At 46.3% G+C, this 15737-nt stretch overlaps 1 protein-coding gene across 3 annotated transcripts in view; it reads right to left on the bottom strand.

The window, feature by feature from the left end:
- The window catches only part of PHKB (phosphorylase kinase regulatory subunit beta), a 339917-nt gene that overhangs the window by 208435 nt on the left and 115745 nt on the right, over positions 1-15737 (bottom strand). The gene's annotated exons all lie outside the window — the stretch shown is intronic.

Raw genomic sequence — 15737 nt, 5'->3', positions numbered from 1 at the left:
CTCTACCAATCATGACGATAGCTCACGTGTGGTTTGAACAACGTTTTCATATGCGGGCGCTATTCACGTATGCCGTCGGTTCTGCACATGAACTCAGCGGGACGGGGCACGTTTAAGATTATTATTTTTTTCTTATTTATGTTAACTTTTATTTTTTTTCACTTTTCTTTTGAAAAAGAAATAAAATAAATTGTGTCACTTTTATTCCTATTACAAGGAATGTAAAAAGGAATAGAAAAAAAGCATGACAGGTCCTCTTAAATATGATATATGGGGTCAAAAAGCCCCTTTCACATGGGCTGTCTGATCAGGTTCGCCTGTCAGTTTTTCAGGTGGACCTGATCGGACCCTTAGGGTGGATATGGCGGTCTTGCGTTCAGATTATACAAGTTTATCAGATTATCAGTAAGAAGGTCAACCAGCAATATTTCATACTTAGATATTTTCTAATTGGCCAACTATCCCTCTCTTTCTATACTGTAGAAGATTGGAAGTCCTTGTTTTCTTTCCGGTGTATTGTAGTGTGTCAATGGTTGATTATGGAACCGTTCCCTGCCAGATCCAATATGGGAGATCTTTTCATGTATAGTTTAGTGATCCCATTTTTGGTTTCCTTTGTTTGCCATCACATAATGACATACCAGTCTTGGTCCCATAGGGTTCAATATTGAGTTGGCCCACCCTTTGCAGCTATAACAGCTTCAACTTTTCTGGGAAGGCCGTCCACAAGGTTTCGGAGTGTGTCTATGGGAATATTTGACGATTATTCCAGAAGCACATTTGTGAGGTCAAGCACTGGTGTTGGACGAGAAGGCCTGGCTCACAATCTCCACTCTAATTCATCCACTATGTGCAGGCCAGTCAAGTTCCTCCACCCCAAACTCGCTCATCCATATCTTTATGGACCTTGCTTTGTGCACTGGTGCACAGTCATGTTGGAACAGGGAGGGGCCATCCCCAAACTGTTCCCACAAAGAATGAAATTGTCCAAAATGTCTTCTCGGTATGCTTCCGCCTTAAGAACTCCCTTCGCTAGAACTAAGGGGCCAAACCCAACCCCTGACAAAAACCCCACACCATAATCCCCCCTCCACCAAATAATTTGGACCAGTGCACAAAGAAAGTCCTGACCTCACCTCCCATGACGTCTGCTATGACGAAACACGTTGGATCGGGCCAGCGAATGTGAAGTCACCACATGTGCTGACACAGGAAGCAGTATTAAGACTGATCGGATGGCAAGTTTTAAGTGGCCCTTTTAATTATGTGAGTGTGCATTTATAATAAACCTGTGAACCGGTCTTCCTACACCAAGTGTTCTTTTCACTCCATGTGTTATTGGTCTGTCTGGGTTGGAGCATTTGAGTCAGGCTAGTTACTAGAAGATTACTGGGTCCAGACATCTATATCTACTGAGCACTTTATGACTATATCCTTATACAGGGCACATGGGTAATTTATGAATCCCTCCCGCCTGGGGAAGCCGTCCCTGATGGGAGAAGACAGTGATTATTGATGGCGGCTATGGCAGCCGCTAGAGATAATCGCAAGTCAATACGGCAGACTGGTTGTACCCAAGTTGACCGATCAGTCAACTTGGAAAATTCAGCCTGCCCACACATGACTGGAATCTTGGCTGGTTCTTGCTGAACCGGCCAAGATTCGAACCGTCTATGGCTGGCCTAAAGTGATAGCTGCTCCTTCTTTACTTCTAAGCGCAGAGTTACTCCTTCTATATTAAACTGCAGAGGTAAGGATGCACGTATATAACAGATTTAGAGCAAGAACTCCAGTTATTGCTGATGTCCATTGGTGAGCGGTTCGCTTTAAAACCAGTCACCGAATATCAGATACAGAAGGCCACTATGACAAAGTATAGTTGCCATTAGATTTTGATCTCACTGTCAAAATCGATGGCACAACCATAAGCCCATCCCCTCACACCAAGGTTCTAGGTGTCGTCCTGGACTCTGAACTCTCCTTCAAGCAACACATCCAATCACTGTCCAAATCCTACCACCTCAACCTCCGCAACATCTCCAAAATACGCCCCTTTCTAACCAATGACACAACAAAGCTCTTAATGCAGTCGCTGGTCATCTCCCTTCTCATTGGCTTACCTCTAGTCTATCACCTCTTCAATCCATCATGAATGCCGCTGCCAGACTCATCCACCTTACCAATTGCTCTGCGTCTGCTACTCCTCTCTGTCAATCCCTCCACTGGCTTCCACTCAGCCAAAGAATTAAATTCAAAATACTAACAACTACGTACAAAGCCATCCACAACTCTGCCCCCAGCTACATCACTAGCTTAGTCTCCAAATACCAACCTACTCGTTCTCTTCGTTCCTCTCAAGACCTCCTGCTCTCTAGCTCCCTCATCACCTCCTCCCATACTCGCCTCCAGGACTTTTCCAAAGCCTCTCCAATCCTATGGAATGCCCTACCTCAATCTGTCCGCCTATCTCCTACTCTATTAGCTTTTAGACAATCCCTGAAAACACTTCTCTTCAGAGAAGCCTACCCCACCCACACCTAACTATTTTCATTTTCTAAATCAGCTCATCCCCCACAGTTATTACCTTTTGTTTCAACTTGACCCTCCCTTCTAGATTGTAAGCTCTAACGAGCAGGGCCCTCTGATCCCTCCTGTATTGATTTGTATTGTAAGTGTACTGTCTGCCCTCATTGTAAAGCGCTGTGCAAACTGAATAATAATTATTATTATTAGAGTGCCCCAGTGGTGAACAGTTCCCTTTAAAACCCGTCACCAGATATGAGATACAGAAGGCCACTATGATAAAGTATAGTTGCCATTAGAGTGCCCCAGTGGTGAACAGTTCCCTTTAAAACCCGTCACCAGATAGGAGATATAGAAGGCCACTATGATAAAGTATAGTTGCCATTAGAGTGCCCCAGTGGTGAACAGTTCCCTTTAAAAACCGTCACCAGATATGAGATACAGAAGGCCACTATGACAAAGTATGTTTACCATTAAGGTGCCACGGTTTAGATTGTTTCTTATATTCAGGACACAAATTGGGCAGGATGTAAAGAACCCTTTTCATGTACTGGAAGAATGAGAAGATTAATTGCTCTCTGTTCACAGTAGAAAATCCCATTCTTTCATAGTGTTTGCTTTCATACGTACACAGGCCTCATTAATATCAGTGACAGAGGTAACAATGTTTTTTGGTTTACCTGGGAACGAGCTGAGCCAGCAACAGCGCCAGCCGGTAACAGCACAGGCCAGCAATAAATTAATAAGCTAAAGTGCTTTTTCTTGCTGTCCTATTTATTATCTGAAGGCTGCTTGCTATTTGGTGTTCGGTTTACGGAATCAAATGAAAACAAGCCCATATTTCTCCCGGCTTAAAATAGACGCCTCATGTGTGCGACAGATGTACACATTTCATTTTGCAGAACGCAGGAATATTAATAGATCCGCAGGTAGCGTGTGTTTATTAAGTGTCCTGACACCGATTAAAAAGGCAGAAAGGCATTGCTATACTTTGTAATTCAGCAGCAATGTTGTTTTACAGATGAGACACTTTATAAGTGTCCTTGACCTGGATGAGGTCCACATGCACACGAGAGCTTAGGCTCGTGTATCTCAAATGAACTAGAAAACAACAGAAAGTGGGTGCACCAGCCTAGTGCATTATCTTAGTAAACCATTTATTAATAAAACAAGAAAACAAATGTTATCATCACAAATGCAAGTGTATGTAAGCTCACCAATGGATCCCAAAAACAGAGACCTCTAATCCGCAGCACTTAGGTCTCATGCACATGGGGCATTAGAAAAACGAGCTGCAAAGACACTACCAACGCCAAGAAAAAGAAACTGTAAAAACTGGCTTTTAGTAGCTTTTTGCATTGGTGTTAATGCATGTTTAGACGCGCTAGCTTTTAGAAGCGTTTCTCTGCCTCTATTCAAAATAAATGGATCCCTATGAGAGTCCATTGATTTGAATGTAAGTCGCACCACAAGTCAGATCATTATGATCCTTTTTTGCGGTGCGTCTTGTGGGCTCATGATCTTGAAGTGGAATCCTCACCAAAATAAACAAAAATAAAAAAACTGGCTTGGGGTTATCCCCAAGAGCATACCAGACCCTTCGGTTCCGGTATGGATTATAAGGGGACCCCCTACGAGGAAAAAAAAAAAAAGCATGGGGACCCCCCAAAATCACTACCAGTCCCTTATCTCAGCACACAGTTCGGCAGGTCAGGAAAGGGAGGGGACAAGCGAGCGTGCAACCCCCCCCCCATCCTGGACCATACCAGGCCGCATTCCCTAAACATTGGGGAGTGGGTGCTTTGGGGCAGGGGGTACAGGGGCCCCCCACCCCAAAGCACCTTGTCCCCATGTTGATTAGGACAAGGGCCTCTTCCTGACAACCCTGGCCGTTTGTTGTTGGGGTCTGCAGGTGGGGGGCTTGTCAGGAATCTGAAAGCTCCCTTTACCAAGAGGGCCCCCAGATCACAGCGACCCCACCCTACATAAACGAGTATGGGGTACGCTGTCTTCTGCCGCCGCCGGTTCTCTCCTCTCCGCTGTCTTCTCCCACCGCCGGTTCTCTCCTCTTCGCTGTCTTCTCCCGCCGCCGGTTCTCTCCTCTCCGCTGTCTTCTCCTGCTGCCTCTCTTCTCTTCACCCTTTGCATTTCGACAATTGGATTTACACTGTCAAAAGTATTGGGACACCTGCCTTTACACCCACATGAACTTTAATGGCATCCCAGTCTTAGTCGGAACGGTTCAATATTGGCCCACCCTTTGCAGCTAGAACAGCGTCAACTCTTCTGGGAAGGCTGTCCACAAGGTTTAGGAGTGTGTCTATGGGAATGTTTGACCATTCTTCCAGAAGAGCATTTGTGAGGTCAGGCACTGATGTTGGACGAGAAGGCCTGGCTCATTCATGCCAAAGGTGTTCTATCGGGTTGAGGTTTAGGACTGTGCAGGCCAGTCATGTTCCTCCACCCCCAAAATCACTTATCCAGGTCTTTATGGACCTTGCTTTGTGCTCTGGTCCAAATTATTTGGAGGAGGAGGGATTATGGCGTGGGGTTGTTTTTCCAGGTTTGGGGTTTGAAGGGAACTCTTAACTTTAATGCTCCCAACTTTGAGGGAACAGTTTGGGGATGGCTCCTTCCTGTTCCAACATGACTGCGCAACAGTGCACAAAGCAAGGTCCAAAAAGACACGGATGAGAGAGTTTGGGGTGGAGTAACTTGTCTGGCCTGCATAGAGTGCTGACCTTAACCCGATAGGACACATTTGGGGTGAATTAGAGCAAAGACTTTGAGCCAGGCCTCCTCGTCCAACATCAGTTTCTGGAAGAATGGTCAAACATACCCATAGACAGACTTTTAAACCTTGTGGACAGTCTTCCCTGAAGAGCTGAAGCTGTTATAGCTGCAAAGGGTGGGCCAACTCAATATTGAAGCCTATGGACTAAGACTGGGATGTCAAAGTTCATGTGCGTGTAAAGGCTGGTGTCCTAATACTTTTGACAATATAATGTGGATCTACATTGAATATAGACATAAGATGGAGGCGAGCTGAAAGGAAATAATACATTGATTTTGAATGATTATATATATTGTCTAGATGTGCGTGTACTATGCCCAGAGAGCCTGCAGACCATCCAACACCATTAGGCTCAATGAAACAACAGTAATTGGGCAACCAAAATCCAATCAGGCCAATTAACATTCACACCATTCACTCCAGACACTTATTGGTTAGGATGAATACAGACTCCTTCACACATATCAGGAGATCCTCTTAATAATGAGCACTCTAGTGAAGACCTGACGCATACAAATCCAGTGGGTTAAATCGACATCTCTACCACTGCTAATGTCACCACTATTACACATTATTAACACTCCAGAATGACTTCCAAAACTTTCTCTGCTTTATGTAGAAACATTAAAATCTCATCTAACTCTTCCCCGGCAACACGACTCCGAGGCTAATGAAGCAGAAACGACATTTAAATGTATTACATGGCAATCGGCAGTGATGGCTTCCAGACGACACTCTGTAATGAGAGAGCAGGAATATCTCTGGGTGTTAAAGATCCTTCAGTCCCATCCTGAACACAACACCAAGAAGTCCAGACTATGAATGGAAAACCACACCGAGCATACAAAGAACAACATGAATGCTTGTGGAAGACTGAATTTACATGATCAGAAGTGACATTTTTTGTTCCTCTTAAAAAGGATTAGTTCACCTTTACAAAAAAACAAAAACACTACCTGTATTGGTAAGGGGCGTCTGTAGACCAAAACAAATTGTTCAGCTTTGACCAAAGTTGAATAATACACTTTTCTATAGATGTGGGCCATATGCACTCACCGACCACTATTAGGTACACCTTGCTAGAATTGGGTTGGACCCCCCTTTTGCCTTCATAACTGCCTTCATCCTTGGTGGCAAAGATTCAACAAGGTGTTGGAACCGTTGCTCAGAGATTTTGGTCCATAGTGACATGATAGCATAACACAGTGGCTGCGAATTTGTCGGTTGTCCATCCATGATGCCACTATCCCATTCCACCACATCCCAAATGTGCTCTACTGGATTGAGATGTGGTGAGTGTGAAGGCCATTGGAGGACAGTGACTTCATTGTCCGGTGGTGAGATGATTGGAGATTTGTGACATGGTGCATTATCCTGCTGGAAGGAGCCATCAGAAGATGGGGACACTGTAGTCATAAAGTTACATAGGTTGCAAAAAAAAGACATAAAGTCCATCTAGGAAAAAAACAAAAAAAAAACTAACATACAATCCCATATAAAGGGATGGACAAGGTCAGCAATAATACTCAGGTAGGTTGTGGCGTTTAAACGGTGCTCAGTTGGTATACTAAGGGGGGGTTGACCTCAGGCCTGGGGCTTGGAAGAATCTACAAAAACAATACGGAAGAAGCCCTTCTTGGATGCACGGGACCAAGGAGAGAGGATAGCGGGAGCAGATCAGCATGTCTGGGAGATCTCTTGAAAGTCAGCTGGGTGGGCTGGTGAGTGTCAGTCTAGAGGACTAAGGAGACGTTAGCCTGGAGGGCTAGTGGGAAAGGCAGCTGCAGCCAGGTGGGTTGGCAGTGCTTGAAGGGGTGGTGCTGGGATCAGTAACTAAAGGAGTGACCAAGCTGGCCACTGAAATTTTGCTACACAACCAAGGGTCCTCAGGTTTCCGTCTACAAAGGGCTATTGCTAGGTCCTGCAAGCAATTGAGAGCAGGAGGAACAAGTGGAGTGTATATAGGAGACTGTATATAGAAGTTGTCCCAGAAGTTTGTTCTGAAGTTGTCAGGGTTGTTCCTTAAATGAGCTGGCCGCTCAGCTGTCGGCTAACTGCCAGCCCCTATCTCTCCAAAGTTACTCAGCTGTTGATGATATCCTGCTTGTCAGTCCTGCCTACTTAAGCCATCCAGTCCAGAGGATCTCTGCCTTCGCCTTGGTCAACATCACAGAAACTATCTCCTGCGATCCTGTTCAAGACTTGCATTGCTGACATCCCATCTGGCTCCAGATCCTGCTCATTGTTCCACTACATTGATCCCTGACTTCTGGCTTGGCTGACTATCCGTTCTGGTTACTGAACTTTTTCTATGTTTTGACTATGTTTGTTCTTTTATTATTAAACAAGTGCGATTTAACTGTAGTTCTGTCTCCGCCCGATTTCATGGTTTCTGATAGAAGTCAATAGGGCATACCTTAATCTCCAATCCCTATCAAAGTCATTATCTCTTAATAAAACAACAGAGACAAAGTCACAGACTGTTCTCGAACGCTGGAGTGCCAGTGGAAATTTGGTGTGCCTGGCTGTGCAGGGTGGGAGATCCCAGATTCTTGCGTCCCTTAAGGGGGCACGCTACATTGACTTCCCGTGGACTCTCCTTATACAAGTATACACTGAGCAAAGCAACAGATTTGCAGAAATTCCACCTCTCCCATGTAGATACATGACCACTCTGTATACCAGAGGAAGCAAAGAATTTACCTGGCACTTCCAGGTATGAGGGGAACATGCAACAGTGTTGCCCCCTCCCACGTTGCAATTTTGCCACACCCACTGTTTGATGCATTTTAGTTGGGGGAGAGAGTGGGGGCGCGATTGAGTTCCTGCATATATTCACTGAGGAAAAGAGCCCTGGATTTTTTATATAGTCTTACAGATACAATCGGCCGTTTTAGGGCAGCAAAAATGCTGATACGGCTCGCAATGAAATTGAGTTCGACACCCCTACATTAGAGGGTCAGGCCATCCAAGACTGCATTTTTAGCAGTTCTGTATAAACTGGCATTAAAAAAACATGAACAACTATCTGGTAACTAATCCTTTGCCTACCGTTGGCCAAGCTTCTATATTCAGCATATTCTATTCCTACACTCACAGGTGATGTATTGAGCACAGGCCAAGTCAAATCAACCATTTCTCGGCCTGACACTTCTGTAACATATACAAGGTAATCCTATTTATTTATTTTTTTACAGAGCTTGCGTTTTAAATAATTTACTACTGCAAAACTATCTTGCCAGATTTAGCTGTCTGTTCTCGGAAAGATTGGTCTAGGGTGGCTGTAATCTCCATCCTGGCTTACAGAGGAGAGTCGGGGAAAAGACAAATAAGCCAAGAGACGTAATAGAGCCCGGCTTTGTTGTAAACAAGCAAATTAGGAAAGCAGAGGCAACAATGCTAGGGATGCGTCTCAAGAGAAATATTATATTATATGCCTAACCACTTCAGCTCCAATAGCTGTACACCACTTATGAACTTACAGCAATTTTTACATTTCTACTGTGGGCCTACGACAATAACTTTATTATTTACAATATTAAAGAATTACATATATTTTTTTTTTCATGACATACAAAAGCAGTACTTAGGCAGAACTGTCTGATGAAAACTATTTTCTATCCCAAGCAACCGAGAGGCTCTGCCGCCTCCTATCTCATTGTACCTGCAAAGTGGAGAGTGGGAGGCAACATAGTGCTGGATGGAGGGCGGGAGCTGCTTCAGTTATTGGTTGCTAAGCGTTCCTAGCAACCAATCATCAGCTTGTTATTATAAACTCTCTGAGCTCCCACTCTCACCAAACATACCACCTCCTGATCTCCGCTCTGCTGTACCCACGCTGGCAAATGGGGGGGTAGGAGGATGATGTGATAGGGACAGAGTGGACTCTGTTGGAGGAGGAACAGAGGACCACTACAGAGTGTGTGTGTGTGTGTGTGTGTGTGCGGGGGGGGGGGGCAGAGGACACTGCTTTGGGAGATGGGGCGGCAGGGGGCACTGCTTTGGGAGATGGGGAGGCAGGGGGCACTGCTTTGGGAGATGGGGAGGCAGGGGGCACTGCTTTGGGAGATGGGGCGGCAGGGGACACTGCTTTGGGAGATGGGGCGGCAGGGGACACTGCTTTGGGAGATGGGGCGGCAGGGGACACTGCTTTGGGAGATGGGGCGGCAGGGGACACTGCTTTGGGAGATGGGGCGGCAGGGGACACTGCTTTGGGAGATGGGGCGGCAGGGGACACTGCTTTGGGAGATGGGGCGGCAGGGGACACTGCTTTGGGAGATGGGGCGGCAGGGGACACTGCTTTGGGAGATGGGGCGGCGGAGGACACCGCTTTGGGAGATGGGGCGGCGGGGGGCACTGCTTTGGGAGATGGGGCGGCGGGGGGCACTGCTTTGGGAGATGGGGCGGCAGGGGGCACTGCTTTTGGAGATGGGGCGGCACTGCTTTGGGAGATGGGGAGGCAGGGGGCACTGCTTTGGGAGATGGGGCGGCAGAGGGCACTGCTTTGGGAGATGGGGCGGCAGAGGGCACTGCTTTGGGAGATGGGGCGGCAGAGGGCACTGCTGTGGGAGATGGGGCGGCAGAGGGCACTGCTGTGGGAGATGGGGCGGCAGAGGGCACTGCTTTGGGAGATGGGGCGGCAGAGGGCACTGCTTTGGGAGATGGGGCGGCAGAGGGCACTGCTTTGGGAGATGGGGCGGCAGAGGGCACTGCTTTGGGAGATGGGGCGGCAGAGGGCACTGCTTTGGGAGATGGGGCGGCAGAGGGCACTGCTTTGGGAGATGGGGCGGCAGAGGGCACTGCTTTGGGAGATGGGGCGGCAGAGGGCACTGCTTTGGGAGATGGGGCGGCAGAGGGCACTGCTTTGGGAGATGGGGCGGCAGAGGGCACTGCTTTGGGAGATGGGGAGGCAGGGGGCACTGCTTTGGGAGATGGGGAGGCAGGGGGCACTGCTCTGGGGGGTGATGTGAATGGGGACAGGCGACACTGTTTTAGGGGGTACAGAACACTAATGGGGGGGGTGGTGTGAAGGGGAGCACATGACACTGCTTTGGAAGGGGGGGGTACAGGACACCGTTATGGGACAGAACATTACTGTGGGGAGGCAGAGGACACTAGGGAGGCTGATGTGAAGGGGCAGAGAACACTGTGTTGGGGGGGTACAGAACACTACTGTGGGGGGCAGTTATGTGAAGGGGTCAGAGGACACTACGTTGAGGGGGTATAGAACACCTGAACACTTCTCGGGTGGCGGGGCAGAGAGGACACTACCGTGGAGGGTTATGTGAAGAGGGCAGAGGACACTACTGTGACACCCTTCATGCAGTATTTTTATTGGGAGCTTGAAATTTTTATTTTTTTAAAGGTTACTGTATAATACCTCCCCTTCCCCCGGGGATCTTTGCTTTCCTCTATGTTGTGCAGGCAGGTAGATCTCAACCTCTGAAGGGGTTGCCTACACTTGCTGTAGAGACTAAGGGCTGAAAATTGGACAGGAGGACCCGATTGGACCCTTCGTGTGAAAGGGGCCTTACATCCCTTTTTCTGACCATTTCCAAGACTTTCCCGAGCTAAAGAATGATAAATGCCACCTACGTAAAATATTCTCGGTAGACAACTTCCCAGTGAGCGCCAGAAAACCGCTCTCCGTATTCATTATAATGGGACTCGGGTGAGATGTCAGCAGAATGAATTACGACTGCAGTAATGTGACTGGTTAAGTATACATCTATCAACGCTGACATGCTAATACATTGGACGTTGCGAGGTAAAAGTATGATTTACTTTCAGGCGCTGCTCCATGCTGGATTTTCATCAACCTTCATTGCTTAATTATGATGCCTAATATCTTGGAGATGAATACGCTTCCATCACTGGCACCCACAATCAAAAACACAAGACAACGCAATTTATTTTTCCGGGAAATAAATAACGCCTTGTGAGCCACTAATAAACGCGATTAACATCCTGAACAAACACATTTGTTACAATGTCACACTTGCAGCGTCTTTGAATATCAAGGTTTCTGTAGTACAAGAAAGTCCAAAGAAGAGCAAACATTTCGGAAAAGAGGTTTTCAGCAATAGGACAGGCCACAGATCACAGAGGAATGGTGGTGTTGGCTCATACACATCAATGTTCTGTGCAGTCATTGGGAACTAATAAGATCTGATATCACTGTTCATCATATAGATTACAATGGGACCACAATGTACAGAGATTCTGTGAAGTGGGTGGGGTCTTTTCCATGTACCTGTATACAGTGCCTTGAAAAAGTATTCATACCCCATTACCATTTTCCACATTTTGTCATGTTACATCCAAAAACCTAAATTTGTTTTACTGGGGTTTTATGTGATAGACCAACACAAAGTGGCACATAATTGTGAAGTGGAAAGAAAATGATACCGGTAAATGGTTTTCAATTTTTTTTTACAAAATAAATATCTGAAAAGCGTGGGGGGTACATTTGTATTCATCTCCCTTTACTCTGATACCCCTAACTAAAATGAAGGCTGAGGAACACACCAGACAGGTCAGGGATAAAGTTGTGGAGAAGTATAAAGTAGGGTTAGGTTATAAAAAAAATATCCTAAGCCTTGGACATCTCACGGAGCTCTGTTCAATCCATCAACCAAAAAAATGCAAAGAGTATGACAACTGCAAACCTACCAAGACATGGCCGTCCACCTAAACTGACCAGCCGGGCAAGGAGAGCATTCATCAGAGAAGCAGCCAAGAGGTCCATGGTAACTCTGGAGGAGCTGCAGAGATCCACAGCTCAGGGGGGAGAATCTGTCCACAGGACAACTATTAGTCGTCTCTCCACAAATCTGCCCTTTATGGAAGAGTGACAAGAAGAAAGACATTGGTGAAAGAAAGTCATAAGAAGTCCTGTTTGTAGTTTGTGTGAAGACATGTGGGGGACACAGCAAACATGTGGAAGAAGGTGCTCTGGTCAGATGAGACCAAAATTCAACTTTTTGGCCTAAAAGCAAAAAACTCTATGTGTGGTGGAAAACTAACACTGCACATCACCCTGAACTCACCATCCCCACCGTGAAACATGGTGGTGGCAGCTTCAAGTTGTGGGGATTCTTTACTTCAGCAGGGACAGGGAAGCTGGTCAGATTTGATGGGAAGATGGATGGAGCCAAATACAGGGAAATCTTAGAAGAAAACCGGAGAGTCTGCAAAAGACTTGGGACTGGGGCAGAGGTTCACCTTCCAGCAGGACAACGACCCGAAACATACAGCCAGAGCTACAATGGAATGGTTTAGATCAAAGTATATTCATGTGTTAGAATGGCCCCCATCAAACTCTAGACCTAAATCCAATTGAGAATCTGTGGCAAGACTTGAAAATTGCTGTTCTCCATCCAATCTGACAGAGCTTGAGATATTTTGCAATGAAGAATGGGCAGAAATGTCCTCTCTAGATGTGCAACAAACATCCCCAAAAAGACTTGCAGCTGTAATTGCCTTCAGGACCATTGTCTTCAGGACCTCTCCAGCAAGTAGAACAATGAGCAGAGCAGTAGCGGCATCACCAAATCGTACTCCAAATCTGGTGAGATGAGTAGTCAGAGGGAGCAGATCTCACACTGCAGATATACACAGCACAAGTTTGTCAGCAGGTTTCAGCCAATGATTTTGGCTCTATACCTGCTGATCAGCTGTGGCCAATCACAGCACAGAGTTTTGTGTTTACAAACACACAGAACTCTGTACACAGACAGTGGTCTGGCTGTTTCTTCTTCCTGAAAGAAGCTCAGTTTAGGGAGCAAAAGAAGCCAGATTGGTGAGTAAAAGCAGCACACATTATGCTTGTTATGTACACAGTCAACCCCTTGACGGTAACACTCTCCCAGCCAGCGTCTTTAGTACAATATTATCACCGATCGTTGTATTAGTGTCAGTAATGACGTCAGTTAGTGACCCTCCCAGCCAGTTTCAGTTATCAAATTGCCCACTACACTATCACAGTCACACTATAAAGTGCTCATCACAGCTATTAATTGTATGTATGCATGCATGCATGCATGCATACATACATATATATATATATATATATACACACACACATACACTATAGTTTGTAGGTGCTATAACTTTCATACAAACCCATTAATATACACTTACGCCACTTTCACACTGAGGTGCTACAGCGCAAAAAATAGCACCTCAAAAGCGCCTCTTCTGTCACTCCCGTGTGAAAGCCAGAGGGATTTTCACAATGGAGCGGTGCACTTGCGGGATGTTAAATATAAAGTCCTGCAAGCAGCATTTTTTGAGGCGCTTTAGAAACGGTGTATACACCGCTCCTAAAGCGTCCCTGCCCATTCAAATCAAGACAAAGTGGCGCTTTTAACCCTTTTCTGGCTGTTAGCGGGGGTTAAAAGTGCCCTGCTAGCGGCCGAAAAGCGCCGCTAAAGAACCGCTAAAACAATGGTAAAGCGCCGCTAAAAAAAAGCAACGCTTTACAGCCGACGCCTTCAATACCCCAGTGTGAAAGTGCCCTTGGGAGTTATTTTTTTTTCTTTCTTACCATAAACAGGTAGCAGAATACATATGGGCAAAAACGATGAAGACATTTTCTTGGATATGCTTTATAACTACCGTATATACTCGAGTATAGGCCGACCCGAATATAAGCCGAGGCCCCCAATTTACCCCCAAAAAAACTGGCAAACTTATTGACTCGTGTATAAGCCGAGGGTGAGACATGCCTGTCCATCCCTGTGTGTGTGTCCGTCCATCCCTGTGTGTCCGTCCGTCCCTGTGTGTCCGTCCATCCCTGTGTGTCCGTCCATCCCTGTGTGTCCGTCCATCCATCCCTGTGTGTGTCTATCCATCCATCCATCCCTGTGTGTGTGTGTCTCCATCCATCCATCCATCCATCCCTGTGTGTGTGTGTCTCCATCCATCCATCCATCCCTGTGTGTGTGTGTGTCTCCATCCATCCATCCATCCATCCCTGTGTGTGTGTGTGTATCCATCCATCCATCCATCCATCCCTGTGTGTGTGTGTGTATCCATCCATCCATCCATCCATCCCTGTGTGTGTGTGTGTGTATCCATCCATCCATCCATCCCTGTGTGTGTGTGTGTGTATCCATCCGTGTGTGTGTGTGTGTGTGTGTGTGTGTGTGTGTGTGTGTGTGTGTGTGTGTGTGTGTGTGTGTGTGTGTGTGTGTGTGTGTGTGTGTGTGTGTGTGTGTGTGTCCAGCCTACCTGTGTCCCGAGCCTTTGTCCCGAGCCTCCGTCCCGTGTCGTGTCGTGCCTTGCCTTCGTCCCGTCCCGTCCTGTTCCGTCCCGTGCCGTGCCTTGCCTTGCCTCCGTCCCGTGCCCTCTTCGTCGGCGGCCATTGTAAAATTCAAAAGCCGCGCCTCCTCCTTCGCCTGTGATAGGCGGAACACTGAATTTCCCAGCAGCCTGTGTTCCGCCTATCACAGACGTCGTATCATCCTCGTCCGTAGTACGAGGATGATACGACGTCCGTGATAGGCGGAACACAGGCTGCTGGGAAATTCAGTGTTCCGCCTATCACAGGCGAAGGCGGAGCCGGAGGCGCGGCTTTTGAATCAGAATGGCCGCTGTCTGTCTGCTCGACACGCTGATCGAGCGGGCAGACAGCGATGACTCGAGTATAAGCCGAGGGGGGCACTTTCAGCCTCAAAAAAGAGGCTGAAAATCTCGGCTTATACTCGAGTATATACGGTAAAAGTAAAAAATATGTTTTGCTTTTTCTTTCCAAAATGTTTGGCTTTTTTAAATCATATTATATATATATATATATATATATATATATATATATATATATATATATATATATAAAAAACAGTGGTGATCAAATACCACAAATAGCTCTAGTTATGTGTGAAAAATTTTTTATAAATTGAATTTGAGTCAAGGGTTGCATGACCGTGCAATTCTCAGTTAAAGCAGTGCTGTATAGCAAAAAAAAAAAATGCCCTGGTCATGAAGGTGGTAAAACCTTCTGGGAGGTCAAGTGGTTAAGATTTATTTAGCAAAGACGAGAAGGGTGCACAAACAATTTCCTAATTTCCCCTCCCATTTATATGATTTTGACCGTTGCAGCCAGCAAGACCCCGCAAACAAAGTTTTTTTCTTTTTAACAGAGAGAGAGCGAGAGTTTGTTTGCCTGAAATGACTAAGCGGCATAGGTTATGCGGTCAGTTTAGATGCAAACGACACTTGGTGGTATTTATGAAGCCCGTTAATGAAGCCATATAGTCCAATGAACTGCAGAACAGATAGATTGAACTCCTTTGGCGACAAATGAAAGAAATGAGAAGCGCATTGTTCCCTGTAGCTGAAGGGGCTATAATTTAGCTGTGCTTACTCAGTCTTCATCTCCTTCATTACGGAGTTTTTTTTTGCTAATCCAATCTATTTA

Source organism: Lithobates pipiens, unplaced genomic scaffold (assembly GCF_037356315.1).
Source record: "Lithobates pipiens isolate NorthernLeopardFrog02 unplaced genomic scaffold, aLitPip1_a1.2 Scaffold_10, whole genome shotgun sequence".
Lineage (NCBI taxonomy): Eukaryota > Metazoa > Chordata > Amphibia > Anura > Ranidae > Lithobates > Lithobates pipiens.
The sequence above is the reverse complement of the archived record's forward strand: the minus strand, read 5'-3'. Positions and strand labels throughout refer to the sequence as shown.